Below are 16389 nucleotides of genomic sequence, written 5' to 3'. Positions count from 1 at the left end.
TTTAATGCTAAGCTGGGTGCAAGCCAAAATTGATAGTAATCCTTTTCCTGTTGAAGATTCCCCCCTCCCATACATCCATTTAGATCAAAGGGAGCATGAACTATTTGAAGCTCTTGGGCAGGCAGGCCTTTGCAATGTAATGACCAGGTGGGTTTGTCCTACATTTGTTGCATGGGCTTAATGGGCAATCATCAATCGCGTGTTTATAACGAGAACCCTTGTGAACCTGGGGTTGTGCATGAAGCTGGTTTTAGTGATCGCAACCCAATTGAAATATGGGTGACATCACTACCTGAGACTAGTCCGGACAATGTGCCGGGCTTGGCCGGCTTAACAGTTAAGGACAAGGAGATAAGGGTTTAGTGGGGTAATCTTCCTATTACATCCTTATTTGAGATCGTAGTAAGCAGTTCCTAAATTGGACAGACGTACAGTAAATATTTAAATTGGGTAATGCCAGTCCCCCTTTCATTAACCTCCTTCCCAATTTTTTCCAAGGAAGCCTCTCTCTTCTAGAAGCCCAGATGAAACTATTGATTTTCCCCTGTAAATTTCCCAGCTCCTTTTTAAAAAAGGTAAGAATAAAATTAAAAAGATAAGTTAGCTTATGTAAAATTGACATTGTAGTCAAATTCATCCGAACATAAATTGACAATGGCAGGTTTCTCCATCTAATGAGAAGCACATCTATCTCCTTTGCCACCTGCCTTAACGTATGCGCAGGAACCATTGCCACCGAATGCACTATTGAGATAGGTACCTAAACCCGGCCACCACCTGATTGCAGTTAGTAATATTCCAACACATAATCTCCCACTTGGATGTTTTCACAGAGCAACCAGATAGAGCACGAAACTCTTCTGCTAGATTGTCCACCCTCTGAATAGTTTCAAAGGGATATAATGTATATATAACAATATCATCTGCATATAGCACTATCTTGTTCCTGAATGGTCGAAAGGTGAAAGGTACCACCGGGGGTCTCCTTTGAGTAGCTGAACAAATGGTTAATATCAAACAAAAGAGGGGAAAGCTGGCCCTTCTGCCTCATACCCCAGGTGATCCCAAACCTCTTTGTCCAGATTCCATTGAACAAGATACAGGTGGATAAATTTGCATATACTCTCAATGAAGTCAAGATCAAACATGGGCTAAACCGTATTACTGCTAAGACCTCCAAAAATATGCCCAACAGACCCTGTTGAAGACCTTGGTAGCGACAGCCAATAGGATGTGTTGGGTTATAGCCAAATTGATACATCCAAATAACTGCTGGGTGAGATCACGCATCTGGCCTTTAGGTAAAATCCTTTCTGGTCAGCTGTGCTCTTGGAAAACAAGGCTTCTTGCAGTTTTTGTGGCCTGTAGATTAAGTGGGGATCAGCCAAGTGACTCTTAGAGTCCACTTCTTTGTCCTGGGAATACACAGTAGCAGGTCCCACCCTTGGGGCTCTTCTCCAGAGGTTCAATAGCAGGCACAGCCCATCATAGGTTGAGCCTCGGCAGCGCTTGTGCTGCTCTGCGAGGCATACAGTATTGAGGTATGGCATAGAAGCAGTGCCCATTTCCTGCCCATCTTTTCAATTGGCTCCTGTTACTGTTCTTGCTAAATCCTTGCTTTTCCTTTGTGAATAGGCTTAATAGTCCCTCCTTGGTACCGCCTTGTCTGCATTTGTAATCTCTGCTAACGACTGGACTTTTTACTTGTGTTGTTACAGGGTCTGCTTTATGTAATGTAATGCAGTATACTTGTAAAGCTCACAGCTGCTCCAGCAACGGGGCGTCCCGGCGCTGTATAATGCTGTGGAACCCTTCCTGGCTCTCCCTGTGAGATGCCTCTCCTGGGCACCCCCTAGGTGAAGCCAGGCATCCCAGTGTTGTTGGGGCTGTTGTGGAGATTAAGCAAGCTATTGCCCAGAGTTGCAGCATGGGACCCATGATTAGAGTAGGCGCCGAGGCGAGAATTATCGAGTCCGCGGACATTGAGCCCAAGACCCTGCCGCGTCGGGACTTGAACCCTGGTCCCAGGCTTGATCTCTGCTTCAGAGTCTGCCGCTCTAACCAGTGAGCCACACTTCTCCACTTATAAATCGGTGAGCACTATTTTGTTTAATGATCTTCCCCTATACCACCCACGACATTGCAGTACGCAGCATGCTTTTAGCACTGTATTTATTTAAATGACATCGTGGTCCTCTTTAACTATAGCGGCCACATGTATTTAATTTACGGCACAATACGCTTTCACTTTAGCAGCTGCGCTTATTTAATTATTTATTGTACAGTGCAGGCCCCTTTCACGTTAGCGGCTGAGCTTATTTGTTTATTTAATTAACAGTGCATGTGCTTTCACTTTAGCGGCTGCACTACAGAACCTTTCTAAATTAATTACATTTTTTAAACTTTGGGTGAAAGGGCCCCATACGCGCTTTTACTTTAATGTTGGCTGCACCCCTTTCTTTAGACGCTGCTCACTCCAACCTGAATACGCGAGTAGCATCTAAAGAAAGGGGTGCAGCCACCATTAAAATGCTTTTGCATTTGCGAGAGTTTGAGCTATTGGCATTAAAATTAACAATGCCTTTTATATGTGCGTTGCTTTTAAAACACATAAATAAAAGGGATTGTCATTAACAATATCAATAGCTTAAACGCTTGCAAATGCGAGACCTATTGCATTGAAAATGCTTGTTCTACAGGTCCATATGTAAACTGAAGAAGGTATCCTGGGATGCCAGATATGTGGCTGACATTAGATTGTGGGTGGGGAGGAAACTCCCTGATCAATCAGGAAAGCTTTCCCAGGGGCCACCTTATCCACATTGACATCACTTCCTACAGGTTGGGCCCTAAACAATCCCAGAATGCACTCTTCTGCCAAAATCCAAAAAGACAGAACCTTTCTTCCCAGGGACAGACCTCTAGCCACACCCCTGAGATGTGTCTGGGAAAATAGAAACTTCCCATGCAAACCAGTACCTGTGAGTAAAGATACCCCCTTTGATGCTTGGTCTGTTGGTGTCCTCCAGCCCATCCTGTCAGGATGTTAAATCATATCCTTCCACAAATGGCCATTTTGTTCCCTTTCCTTGGAGCTATTCACTCCTCCTTGTGGACATTGTCAGGCTTATTGAGGATTATTGCTGAAAATGCTAGGCAGAAAAATAGTGACTTTCTACAGCCACTATTTCTGAATTTGTTAGACAAAAGCTAACTTTAGCATTACATTGGATTTTATTTAATTATGAGTTAATAAGTGTAATAAAGTAACCCAGTGTTTTCAGTGCCGCAACCATCATTGCTACAGTAAAAAAGACCAGTGGGGGGCCTTTTCTTAATCTGAGGGCCTGTAAAAACATGAAATATATATGTTCTTCTTTTAGATACTATGCACGCTGCCTTGGGGCTTGTAAGGCTTCTTTTGGGCTATTCAAAATGAAGACTTAGGCTTGGAAAAAGGGTGATTTTGGCAGGTTGAAATGTCAGTTTTAAAACTGCCCAACTAGGCTGCTATGGCAGGCCTACAGTCATGTTTTACATGGTCACTTTATTGGTGACCAATAAGTGCTGCAATCCATTAGTGCTTTTAACTTACAGTTCTGGGCACATGGGATATGGTATATGAGGGAATTATTGGTAAGCTAAATGTGCCAATCAGGAATTCGAGCCATTCATGGCACTACATGTATCCAGGGCCTGTAAATTAAATGCTACTGGTGAGCAGGAGCACCCCCTGTACCACCCACTGAAATAGCCTTTAAAACCATGTCTCATGCCAATTCATCAAGTTTTTAGGGGTCAGCACACAGGCCCTTGGAGCCTCGTGACCATGGTCTCTGTATACAGAGTCCAAAAAGCAATAGTATCAGTTCAAAAACAATTGCAATGATCATGCAAAAAGAGGCCTTTCCGTACACCTTCTATATGCACTTCATGATCATTTAAGTTGTTTTAACACTGTGGCTTGACAATTGGCTTTCCAAGAGTTACCTTCTCAAGTCTACATGACTGTACTTTATTTAATCACCTGGACAAACTAATTTGGTCAACATGAAATGATGGCACTCAAAGCGCCACAAATATATCATTGATGTGAAACGCATACATTTTGAGAAAGCTTGAACACCTATGCAATTCACAAGTGCATTCAGTATTAGAAGACAAAAACCCTTGACATTTCACAAATTTCAGATGGTTGTGCATTAGCTTAACTTTCATATTTACTTCAGACTCAGCAACAAACTTAATGGGATATTTAGCATCTTTATATCCCATGAGTGCCTGAGGAAAAAATATGCAATAGCAGTCTCTAATTCCACATATAATGGACATCAAGGAAAAAGCACTTTCTCTTCTTTGGCTGTTCAGCAGCCTGTTTCCTTGAAGTTGTTTTTGTGGAGTATAATGTGAGTTTTTATGTTTACTTTTATTTTATTTCAGTGATAATCTTGTTGCTGATTCTTCTGTCCCCCTCTCCAACATAAACCAGCACCTCAGGCTGCAGCAGAGATGGGGCTTTGACCTATTAGTGAGTTTGCACAATCTGCACATAGACTCCTGCATGTCATGACTTTTCATCAGTGCACAGAGCGCAACTTGCATTTAATGTGTAGTGCACCAATCTTGTCCCCAGAAAGGACAACCTTCAACGCCGTCTCGCGTCTCAGTATACCCGGCGACTCCTACCTATGCTATTGTATCCAAGAGAAAATGTAGACTTCAGGCAGGTATTTCAAATGCACTGGCTCAATTTGGCTAGTAATTTCCTAAATTACAAGAAGTGCATGTTCTAATTTTGGAATTTTCTTACTGTGTTGCATCTCTCTCAGCCCTGTTTATCTCAGGGTGATTTCTGTTTTAACTGCAGGCTAGGTGTCTTTTTTCACTAACTTTAAAAAGAAGGGGCTCTGGTGTGCCTTAGTTTAATTGGTTGCCATCTCCCCAGTACCTGTTGCCAGGTTAACATACAATTCAACCAGATCATGATGACAAGATCATATTACTCCAGCTACTTGGAAGATGTCTCATGGGTGCAATATTTTCTGTCCATAGATGGTAGTTTGAGGGTGGCAATCAATCCTTTGTCTAAAAAGGTGGTGTCTTCCACCGTGGAGCCTCTGGGAAGGCAAACTATTTTGCTTTCCTCGGTACAGAGTATTCTACCCCTAGTAGAGGAGGACTCAAGGCCTATTAGGCCACTGGACCATTAAATGTCCTTCCAGCAAGACCTTCCAAAAAACCCTTTTGTTAGTCTCCTTCAGGTGCTTTTGAGCGTGGTAAGCAGGCATTCTGAAAATGCAATTGATGACTCGAGGCCTTCCCTGGCAGGAGGATCAGTCTGCTTATGTCCTGCAGAGAGAGATTCCTTCTCTCCTTCTAGAAACATAGGAGATGATGAAGATGTGGATGTTCTGGACCATGGAGAAGAATCAGAAGACAAATCAGATCTAAGCAGACCCTGGTCCCTGGCGGCTGGTACTAAATGGCTCAGACTGGATGACAAGAACACCTGGGGGTGGCAAACCCCCATCCAACATGCTGAACTAGGAAGATATTTACCATCCCTGCTATGCTCGCTGGACTCCAGCTGACAAGGCGGCCCAATATTTAGGTAAAATATTGTGGAAATCTTTTGACAAAGAGGGTCAGGGTCACCTCAAACTGGAGTGTCCCAGACCTTCTATAGAGGTTAAGGTGCCAGTGACACCAGAGATCAACAGAAAAATGTAAATATTCATCTCTAAATTTCTTAAGGGACCCAAGAAAGTTATTGCAAGATCTTGGAGATCATGGCAGGACAAATTGTTGGATACCATGTGCCTTCTTCCAAAAACCCTGAATATGGCTGAGGAGGCCAAAGAAACTGCCAATTTAAGTTCCTGGGAGACCCTGTCAGCGTAGGCACACAGGCAATTTGTTTCTTCAGAAACAAAATTTGTGACCTTTTTTACAGAAATATGTTGATCTCTCCTATTTAAGATTGTCCCTATGCTTGGTAACTTGGCTATCCTGATTAGGGGCCTCTGTGGAGATCCTCCTAATAAGAAACTATGTAAAAGTGTAACAATCTTCTTCTCACTGGTTAGCATCCAACAATCTATTAAGAATATCTTTGGATGAAAGAATTTTGGAGAGCCTGTTAGAGGGAGTAGTCACTCTTCTGACAATTTATATTTTCCAGCCTCCCAACAAGACCAATCCTGCAGAAGAAACCTTAAGTAGAAGGACCAGCAGACATTTGATGGATTATTTCACTTTCAGAGCAGCAGACACAGGGGAGGCTCCATCTATATCATCAAAGCTCCCAGAGGCGTAACTGGTAAAAGTTACTCTTTCTTCCCAGCCAAAGATGGGAGGCAGGTTAACATTGTTTCTCCTAAAGTGGTGGGAAATCATGAGGGTCTTAGATGCTTGGATTCTGTAAACTGTCCAAGGATTCCACATAGAGTTTTAGGATTCTCCAAATATGATGAGGAAACTCACTGCCATGTCTTTGTCTCACACAGAAAGTTTGTTCATAGGCAAGAGGTCTACTCCCTCCTTTTCAAGGGGGTAATTTTTCCATCCTCCCTTTACAATAGAGGTTTTTTAAGCAATCTCTTTCAAGGGCATTATTATAAAAGTTCCCCGTGGGGTGTAATAGGTGTTTGCACCCGCTTGTGCACCCCCGCGAACTTTGTTTTTACAGAAGCTTTCACAGATACTTGTGTGTCTTCTTCTGTAATACTGATAGATCAAAGGGTTATTTGATCCTTCTCCCTCTTCATCTGAACATTCTGAAGGATTCTCTTGTCAGGATCCATCAATTTATGATAAAACGCTTGTAGCAATGAGGATTGAAGGACACACTAGGACCTCTCATATCTTTCTCAACAAACTCCATTCAATTTTATTTATTATGTTTTGGCTCTCAAAAGAGGGCCACATAAAATACATAATACAAATACACAAATGGAAATAGATTTGAATACATAAAAAACCCAAAGACAGTATACAACAATTAACATCGGACAAGATAATCAACAGCAAACACCTCCATATTTCATTAATAAATAGCTAAAAAACCTTTAAAAAAGTTAAAAATTTTGAAGCAAAACATTTCATTAGGGGGGAAATACAAAGCCTGTAAAAAGATATTCACATTAAAAATACCTAATTGAAGACAGAGCCACTTTAACCATTTCACCCGCAAAGAGCACAATGCAGGGCAAGAAAACAATACATGAGTTTGATCCTGTACGGACAAATTGCATAAGTTACATGTCGAAGAAGATCCATACCATTTTGATAAAAGGAGATTTAAAGGTAATAAATCATGTCTTAGGAGAAACCATAGTCTTCGAACTCCATGTGGAATATTCCATGTCACATACGGTTGAGCAAGCTTTATTGAAAAAGTATTTAGAAGGAGATCACATCCCCTCTTTTCTTGAAGGGCATTCTTATCCAATTTAAAACAGAGTTCCCACGAAGCCTGTTTCAGCAGGGATTTTAGCTGAGTCGGGCAATTTGAAAAAAGAGTACTTTCATTCAACTCTAAAAGTATCACAGCTTTTCTAAAATTCCTAACTATTTGAGAAAACTCTTTAAAGTTGCCCAACAATTCTCCTTTAAGGAGAGCTCTCAATGATCCCGGTTCTCCTCTGGCAAAACAGGCCAACCATCTAACTAGAGCACACAATCCCTGAACCCAGCTAATCCTAAGGCCGAATTCAAGCCTACATGCGGCCAGCGAACAAGCTGTGTTAAGAGTAGATAAAGATCTTAATAATTTTCCTTCAACTGTGTGACAGAAACCCAAATGCTTCAGGTCTACAAGTTCTATTCCATATAAAAGCGTTGCAGGAATTTTTGCCCTAAACACCTCCAGTAAACAGGCAAAATGTCTTTTCCCTGTAGCAAAGTAAAGGGAACATAAACCTTTGCCATGTGCAAGGGCTTTACGCGAGTTATAATCAATATGGGGCTTCTCACTCAAATTGGCTGAAATTATTTTACCTAAAAAAGTATAAGATTTAACTACCTCTAATTTCTGACCACCAATGGACCGTCCAAAATTTTCTGACCTAGATTTCTTCTTTCCTGAAATGCACATAATTTTGCTTTTAGACGCATTTATCCTCATAAAATGGGATTCAGCGAATAAATGCAAAGCCTGCAGACGATTAGCCAGACCCTTAGGTGTTAGATCAAGTATGAGGATATCGTCTGTATACAGCAAACAGGAGATAGTAGAGCCCCCCACAACCGGGGCAATGCCCGCACAAGCAGACAGAGAAGCTGGGAGATCAGCAATGTACAGGGAGAACAATAGTGGGGCCAAAAGGCAACCCTGTTTAAGTCCATTTGAGGATGGAATTCGTTGCGAAAGACCCCTTTCTCCACCTTGAAGCACACAACACCAGGTATCCGTATGCAAAGACCGTACAAGATCCAATAAATGAGACGGCATACCCAGTGCTGCTAATTTTCTCCACAGCGTAGGACAATCTACTTTCTCGAACGCTGTGGAGAAATCAATAAAAGCCGCAAACACCCCCTCCCTCGTACGTGTATGTATTTGTCCGAGATCACCTGAAGGGCGGTGAGATTATCTAGTGTGCCATGCCCCCTGCAGAAACCAGTCTGTTCCAATGGTAAAATGTTATTTATTTCCACCCAATTATTAATTAATTTTAAAAGACACTTTGCAAAAACTTTTCCTATTGAATCAAGGAGGGCTATCAAACGGTAATTCATAGGCTTGTCCCTATCTCCCTTCTTAAATAATGGGACCAGTATACTTCCCCTCCAAGAAGCGGGCACCATTTTAGAGATAAAGCAAGATCTAAACAATGGGGAAAGTATCTTACTCCATAGAGTCGGATCCTGCTTCAAAACCGATATGGGTAATTCATCAGGACCCATAGCTCCCGAGGAGCGCATGTTCTTAATAGCCATTGCAATAGTTTTCTCCGAAGGGGAGTCAATAGTAAGCTCTTGAACAAACCCACTATCCTCTACAATTGTGCCATTCGCAGCATATAGCTTTGAGATAAAAGAGGTCCATACCTCTTCAGAAATGGGGATAGGAAGAGGGCTAGCTCTTACTCCACATCCCTTACCAATTATAAACCAAAATTCTCTAGCCTTACCATGCACAACGGCCTCCCTTAGGCTTATCCACAGTGAGTCTTCTTTTTCTTTTTTAAGTTTCATTCTCAGTCTACTTCTCCTTCTTTTTAGCAGAGATATTTTATTTGCTAATTCACTAGATCTACATAAAAATTGCCCCCGCACTAATTTATTTATTTCCTTATTTAGGGGGAGCATTGCACTAGGATAAAAAAACTTTTTCCTACAAGGACTAGACTTTTTTGCAACGATGGTAATCTCCCTCATAAATTTTTCAAAATACATAATTTCAAAACCCAGCCAATCACTTAATTCTAATATGGTTTTACGAAGAATATCCTGCACACCCTTCTTGGCACTTGGATTCCAAAAACATCTACCCGAGACTTTATGGAAGTTAACACCTTTGTTACAAAATGACCAGGTATCAGAGGGAGGAGGTTGTAAAGAGATGTTTATACTAATCATATTGTGGTCACTCAATACTGTTGGTGATACCATTAGATCCTGAACAAGCGAAAAAATACCATAATCAGAAATCACATAATCTAGAATTGACTCGCTATGAGCGGACCTATGGGTAAATTTAGCAGGGAAATCGGAGGGGAGTCTGCCGTTTAAAATAAGCCCCTCCACCGCAAACAGTTCTTCTAACAATATCTTCCCTCTTTTATTAGTTTTTATTTTATCTGGGAAGAGTGATTGTGGAATGAGGTAGGCCTCTTATTTAGGTCTATTTCTAAATAAATCTATACTTGAATTAGAAACTTTACAATTCAAATCCCCAACTAATATGACTTCGGGGGGTGGATATACCTCTTTAATCTGTTTAATATAAAGAAACACTTGCTTCAATAAAACATTCTTCGGGGGGAATGTAGGCATTAATAATTACAACAGAATGCTTGTTGCCAATACTATCGAGATTACCTATTGTAATTGCTTGAAAAAGATTACTTGAATCAACATAATGGGAAAATTTCCACTGCAATCTATTAGACAAAAAACAAGCAATACCCCCTTTTGCGTGCCCTTTCTTTGAGGGGGATGCCGCAGCCTCAAGCACAAAATAGTCTTTCCCTGCACAAAGATTATTAACACACCATGTTTCTTGGATGCAAATCACGTTAGCCTCCAGAGAAAACAAAAACTCTAGTTTCTCTGGGCTGTTATGTATCCCTGCTGCATTCCAAGATATAATTTTCAATTTATTGTTAAAGATGTTGAAACAATTTGGGGTTGTCTGTAATTTTATTTGTCAAGGCACCAGGGAGCCAATTCCACCGTTGATTGTCCTCTACAAGAGGAGCATTCTGATTTAATGGAGGTGGCAAAACCTGGGAAACGAAACGTTTGCCTTTTGAAACCCAGATCTTTAGATCATTGAAAGAAGGAACGGTCCCATCTTGCCCATTGCCCTGTTGAGCAAACCCATTTTGGGGTAAACTAGCCTTTCCTAAAGAGAAGATAGGTAAGACATCAATTCCTCTACATTGGAAGTTCTCAACCTGTTCAAGTATAAGATTTACAATAATTTTAGAATAGAATTTCACCCTTATACTAGACACATTGTCCCCACCCAACAAGGTAACCAAATCAATATCACTCGATTGAATACGTTTAAGCTTTCGAAATCTTTAAAACAATTGAGCAACCATGACCTATTTAATTGCAGGTCAAAATCAAACAAAGGCAAAAAGTCCACAATCAGGGTATCAACATAGATCTTTGATACTTTTATCAGAGAGTGTTGGGAACGTACAGCAACCTCTTCTGGTAACAAGAAAGGAGAAGCTCGAGGGTTAAGAGCCCCTGATACAACCGGAGTAGGTCCTATCACCTCTGCTGTTGGAGGAAAAATCAACCTTCCTCCACCGTCAGGGGGATGGACTCCCACAAAAGCCGGAGATCCATTCGAAGGAACCTCTTCTCTGGAGGCAGATGCGAGAATATCAACATCCGGACTCAGGGACCCAATTATAGACTCACTAACAATATTATCGTTACCAGCTAAAGCATTAGGATCTTGAAAAATTATTTGCCTCTGTCTTTTCTTCCTGTATTTACGCACTGGTTTCCTTTTTTTTCCTTTGTTCTTTTTATGTCTATCACTTTTTTCATTTTCTTTTTCTTTTTCTTTATCCTGAGGCCATTTTTTTTCCGGAGCAAAAATTGGGAATAACTCATTTCCAGCTTTTAAGTTTGGAACAATCATGCTTTCTTCCTCTATTTCGAGGTCAGAAACCTTTACACAATTAAATGCGGAAGAAGTGGGTATTCCAGTGGGATCATTTTCTTGGACTACCACTGGAATATTTATGCCTGCATTTCCCGCAGAAGCTTTACCACCCTCCATTTCCCCCTGTGAACCCGCCTCAGGAGCAGGATCAGCAACCTTTTCCGGGGTTTTTAGCAACATAGCATGCAATATTTTTGTAACCGAATCCAGCATACAATCAGAGCTTCCAACAAATTTGCCCAATAATGATAGTATAGAAGCCAGTAAGTGTTCCAGAGCAATCAAGGATTCAGAAATAGGTTTTTCATCTTTATGATACCCAGAGGTAGCAAGAGGACAGATGCCTGATAAATTGAGCATATGGCTCCTAGAGACATTGAGTAGTGAAGACATGTCTTGAGAATTTATGGAGGGAGTACTACTGTACAACAATAGACCAGAGGGAGTAGCGCCTGCTGGAGACTTAATAGCTTCTGGTAGTTTCAGACTACCACCATCCAAATATCGACCACAAAGCTCTAGGTCAATACTTGACGTAAGAGAGTCACCCTTAGTATCCACCTCGGGACGCAAACCTCCATTCGGAGCATTAGGTACAGTAACTTTAGGAGCTGATGTCGTATTATTAGATTGCTCTCCCTCAGAATTTAGAACAGAGTGCCTACTGTCACTGTTTATTTCAGAGTACAGAAGGCAATTCTTCACAACAGACCCTGCATGGGAGGAGTCCTTCATAACCACAAAGGAATCTATTTTATCTACCACCATTGCAGGACCCAGAGATGGAACAATATCTGAGCCTACAGTTGCGTCAACTGGCAAAACCTTATCAATGGGTTTTTCCCACAAATTCAAAAGCTGGCGTTGTCCCTTCAATAGAAAGTTATTAACAGACTTATTTCTCAGGGGGTTAGATCTTGTCTTTACGCAAGACCTCCCCCCCAGTAATCTTCCAGAGCGAAGTTTCTTTGCCGTCATCTTCAACAAACACAAAAATGAGCAGTTAAGACTTAAAACCACAAAGAATGTAAAAATAAGATTGGTCCTTGGAAAAATAAAACAATGAAGGTGTATCTGGAGAAGTAATCCTGCCAGAGACAATGTCGATACCGTCAATTTAGACCACACGGAGTGCAGCTACAAAACATATAGCTTAGGTTAATCGATTTTGTAATGTCAATAACGTGGCCCAGCCCAGCCTACCTCAGTCACCGAGGGCCACAGAGGGCCCGCCCTTTGCCCGGGCTTAGCCCGGCGCGGCCCCGCGCGCTCCCGCGACGTGGGAGATGATTGCCGATTTTAAGCGCCCCCAGGCGCGCTCCGCCTCAACGGGACTTCCGGTCGCGGAGGCCGCTGGGAGATGTAGTTTTCCTACACTCTCCCCCACACTGCGGCAGCGCTGATGGAGGAAGGCTGCGGCAAGGGGAGGTGTCAGGCAGCGGTGGAGCAGCGGCGAAGGCGTCTGTGCCGGCGTCAGAACAAGGGCTCACTGGCAGGTTAGCACACAAATTTTCCACTGCAGGCAAGAAAGTTTTCACAGTCACCCCCCACAAACTCTATAATTAATGTGGAAATCATGATCACAGTCCCCAGTCCACTGTCGAACAGTACTGCTTACCTTGGAGACAATGGAAACATTGGTGTCTGGGACACTGCTTCGATCAAATTAAATCAGATCAGCTTGATTCGGTGCATGTAAAAATCACCATAAAAGCACTATATTCATACAGCGAAAATTCACATAAAAAAATCATAATTCATAAAATATAGGAAATAGTAAAACATTATTTCATTTGAAAAATTCTATCATAAGAAGCAAATTTCTATATAAACAATATATAAAAATTATTTAAAAACTTTAACTAATTGTTTTTATGTATTGATAAAGCCTAGATTATGCCATTTTCATTCTCATATAATAATGCTTCCAGATGGCAATAATCTTCTCTTTTTCTAATTGCGCATTGAATGTATCTAATGACAGAGTTAATCATTTTTGCATTTCCCAGATTACAAATAAAGCTATAAGCGTTATGATTAAAAAATCTATTTGATAAGAATAAAGGTTTTAAAAACAGTTTCCGTATATCCATATAGAATTTACTAAAAAGGATAAAGTGCATAGTTGTTTGTGCAGATCTCGCGGCTTCGATCCTGTGGGGGCAGTTGTTTTCCATATCCTGATAGACCATCCCATCATCAATGCATTTGGTCTGCAATTTCGGCGGGTTACACTGCTTTTATTGGGTCCCTTTGGGGGAGCACCCTTTGGTTTGCAAATTACTCCGTGGTATCAGGTCAACTTGTGCCCAGAACACAGATACTCTGAGTAGTGGGACATTAACATTGTCTTAAAGCTTTTGGAGTTCTAGCAAGACAGTCAGTAACTTTCTAGGAAGGAACTTTCGGAAAAATTGGCTAAGCCATTATGCTTTATTTCTTGTAAACCAGTTTCTGACTCCTGAAGGAGTGTCTTTTACAGTTTCTAAAAGAGCTAAAAATAACATCAAGGTAATATCCTACCTAGGTTTTCCTGACAATCACAAACATTGTTCATATGAGGCAATAAAAGAGCAATTTACATCACCAAATAGCTCCTAGTATGCATTTGGAAACTGTTTGGCCTGATATCCTCTTTCACGATTGCTAGAGGGATTAGATGGCTCAGATGGGTCTTGTGGTGGAGGCAAGCATTGACTCTTCTCAATTTGGGGCATACTCTATTCGAGGGGATATGGTATCCAAGGCCTTCTCCCTCTGCTGTTGCCTGGGAGACGTTTTACAGGAATCGGATTGGTCTTCGCACTTAAGTTTTCAATGGTTTTATTATAAACCAGTGGTGGGAGTGGCATCACTGGTAGTCGGCAAGTTTTAAACGATCATAATCTGAAGACTCTGCTCCTGAAAAAACATTTAACATTTCCTAGCGTTCATGAAGGAAAGTCTTAATTCTTTTAGGATCATCACACACATCTACTTATGTTGAATGCCCCCAGCTAGAAGAGGATGGGCATTCGTCATTAAATCTAAGTATATCGTTTATTTATCTAAATGTTCATACTCTGGTTACCATGATAGTTATTGATTTATTACAGTATTTATGTATTGAATAGCAACTTTGTATTATTTGAAAATACTATTAAAGCATTTGTTTAGCCACTTGGGTCAAACTCAGGTCAGACCAGAAACAGGATTTTGAATGCAGAAATGGGAATACATGTTAGCTGCTCTTGCACAAAGAAAGAAAAAGTGTGACATCACTGATGTCTATTATATGTAGATTGAGACAATACTGCTGGATATATTTTTCTTCGGGGCTCATGTGATATGTAGTCCATATATATATATCCTGGTATTGTGTTTGGCTGCTGAGTCTAAAATAACAAACAAAGTTAAGCAAACCCTTATCTCCCATCATTAATAAAATGTAAACTTACCGTGACAGTAGCTAGGAAATTATATGATTTATGTTTTTTCTAATAGTATTTTGTATTACATTGTGGTTGTGTGGCTGCATTAAATGAATGTGAGTTTTACATTGTTTAACAAATAACGTGTGCTGCAGTCTAGGATACGTGTATATCTCCCTAACAATAAAAACAAGATCATTTAGAGTTTCAGAGACAACTGTAAATGCGTGCAATAATCAACAACAGAGGGAATTAGATCTTACCAGATTTTGGATATGTGATTAGAAATACATCAGTGTCCCTGATTGGAAAGTGCTCTAGAGAATCTATTTCTTCTGGCGTATTCGCCTCTTCCATAAAATAGATTCCTCTGTGTAGAAACAGTTTGGCCAAAGATGGCCTAGCTGTGCCCTCATCCATTATTCAAGGAGCTGAAATAGAAACAGAAAGTAAATCTAACTGAGTTTTAACATACTGAAGACTTTATTGTACAGATATTCAAAGAGGGCATCACTTTAAACAGGATCATTTTAATTAGAGAGCTGGCAAAATACCTGCTAAGTTGTGTGCATAGATAAGCACAAGCACTTCTGTTTACCATATGAGTCATTTTAAAACACACAAAAAGCATCTAGTTCTCCAGAACAAATTTTAATTTAATAATTGGTTTGTCCTGAAAACAGCCAAAGCCAATAAGAATTCTGGTAAAATTATAGAGGTGTGCGAAGAATTCCACTCTGCGGTTTTGCCCACTCTGGGTGGAGTTCTGCAAAACTCTGCAAAGTGACGTGGAGCGGAGTTCTTTCTCTCACGTGGCTCACAAATGTTAAGTTGGCAAGCATGAGTGAGACAAATTGTGAACAAGACCTCCTCCTGGAGAGATTTCTCAATGCAGGTGGTTGCGACATGTCGCGACCGCTCACAATGGGAAATATGCCGTTTGCATTGATGAAGCTGCCACTTGAGCAGAATATCTACTCGAGTGACAGACATATGGTGCTGTTCGCACTGATTTTACAGCTTGGTAAAAACTCCCGGTACTAAAAATTGATGAGCGCAGCGCTACTTATGACACTCTGCCACGCGTGGAGGAGTTTTTTTGCCACTTCGCGGAGTACCGCAGAGCAGAATTCCCCAAACTCTGCCAAGGCCGATATATTTTCTGTGTATGACACCTTTTCCACTGACCTTCTACAAACTTTAAGACCTTCATTACGAGGTGCTCCCAATTGGATGTGATGACTGTCATATTTAAATAGAAAGGACACTATATAAACAGTGCAATAATTATTACCTTTCACATGTTTTTGGGGAATAATGTGAATGTTGATATTTAGTGCAACAAAATCTCCCTGTTTCAGCAAATACTGCCCATTTTCCCCCAGCAGCAGTTTGACATCCTGATATTTATCACAAAACGTATAATTACGATAGCAGGACTGTGTTTTAGCAGGATTACTGCACACATCCCATTTACCAGGATGCTCGTAATAAGGGCCTATGAGATCTGGGTCACAATAATGCGTAAACATGTAGGACCAAATGGAAACCGCAAAATTGATACTCTGGGAGCAAGCAGAAAACACCACCTATTCAAGGCGGACAGAGCATTCTGTCTGTTCTAAC

The 16389-nt window shown here is 41.0% G+C and overlaps 2 protein-coding genes across 12 annotated transcripts in view; one reads left to right on the top strand and one right to left on the bottom strand.

Moving 5' to 3' along the window:
- Positions 1-16389, top strand: part of LOC144763179 (uncharacterized) — a 500850-nt gene that overhangs the window by 250210 nt on the left and 234251 nt on the right. The window lies entirely within an intron of this gene.
- LOC144763178 (amine sulfotransferase-like) overlaps positions 1-16389 on the bottom strand; it is a 314863-nt gene that overhangs the window by 290545 nt on the left and 7929 nt on the right. Inside the window, exon 2 of the mRNA XM_078648524.1 lies at positions 15027-15194. The gene's annotated coding sequence lies outside the window, so the exon portion shown is untranslated. The remainder of the gene's footprint in view (positions 1-15026; positions 15195-16389) is intronic.

This window comes from Lissotriton helveticus, chromosome 6 (assembly GCF_964261635.1).
Source record: "Lissotriton helveticus chromosome 6, aLisHel1.1, whole genome shotgun sequence".
Lineage (NCBI taxonomy): Eukaryota > Metazoa > Chordata > Amphibia > Caudata > Salamandridae > Lissotriton > Lissotriton helveticus.
The sequence above is the reverse complement of the archived record's forward strand: the minus strand, read 5'-3'. Positions and strand labels throughout refer to the sequence as shown.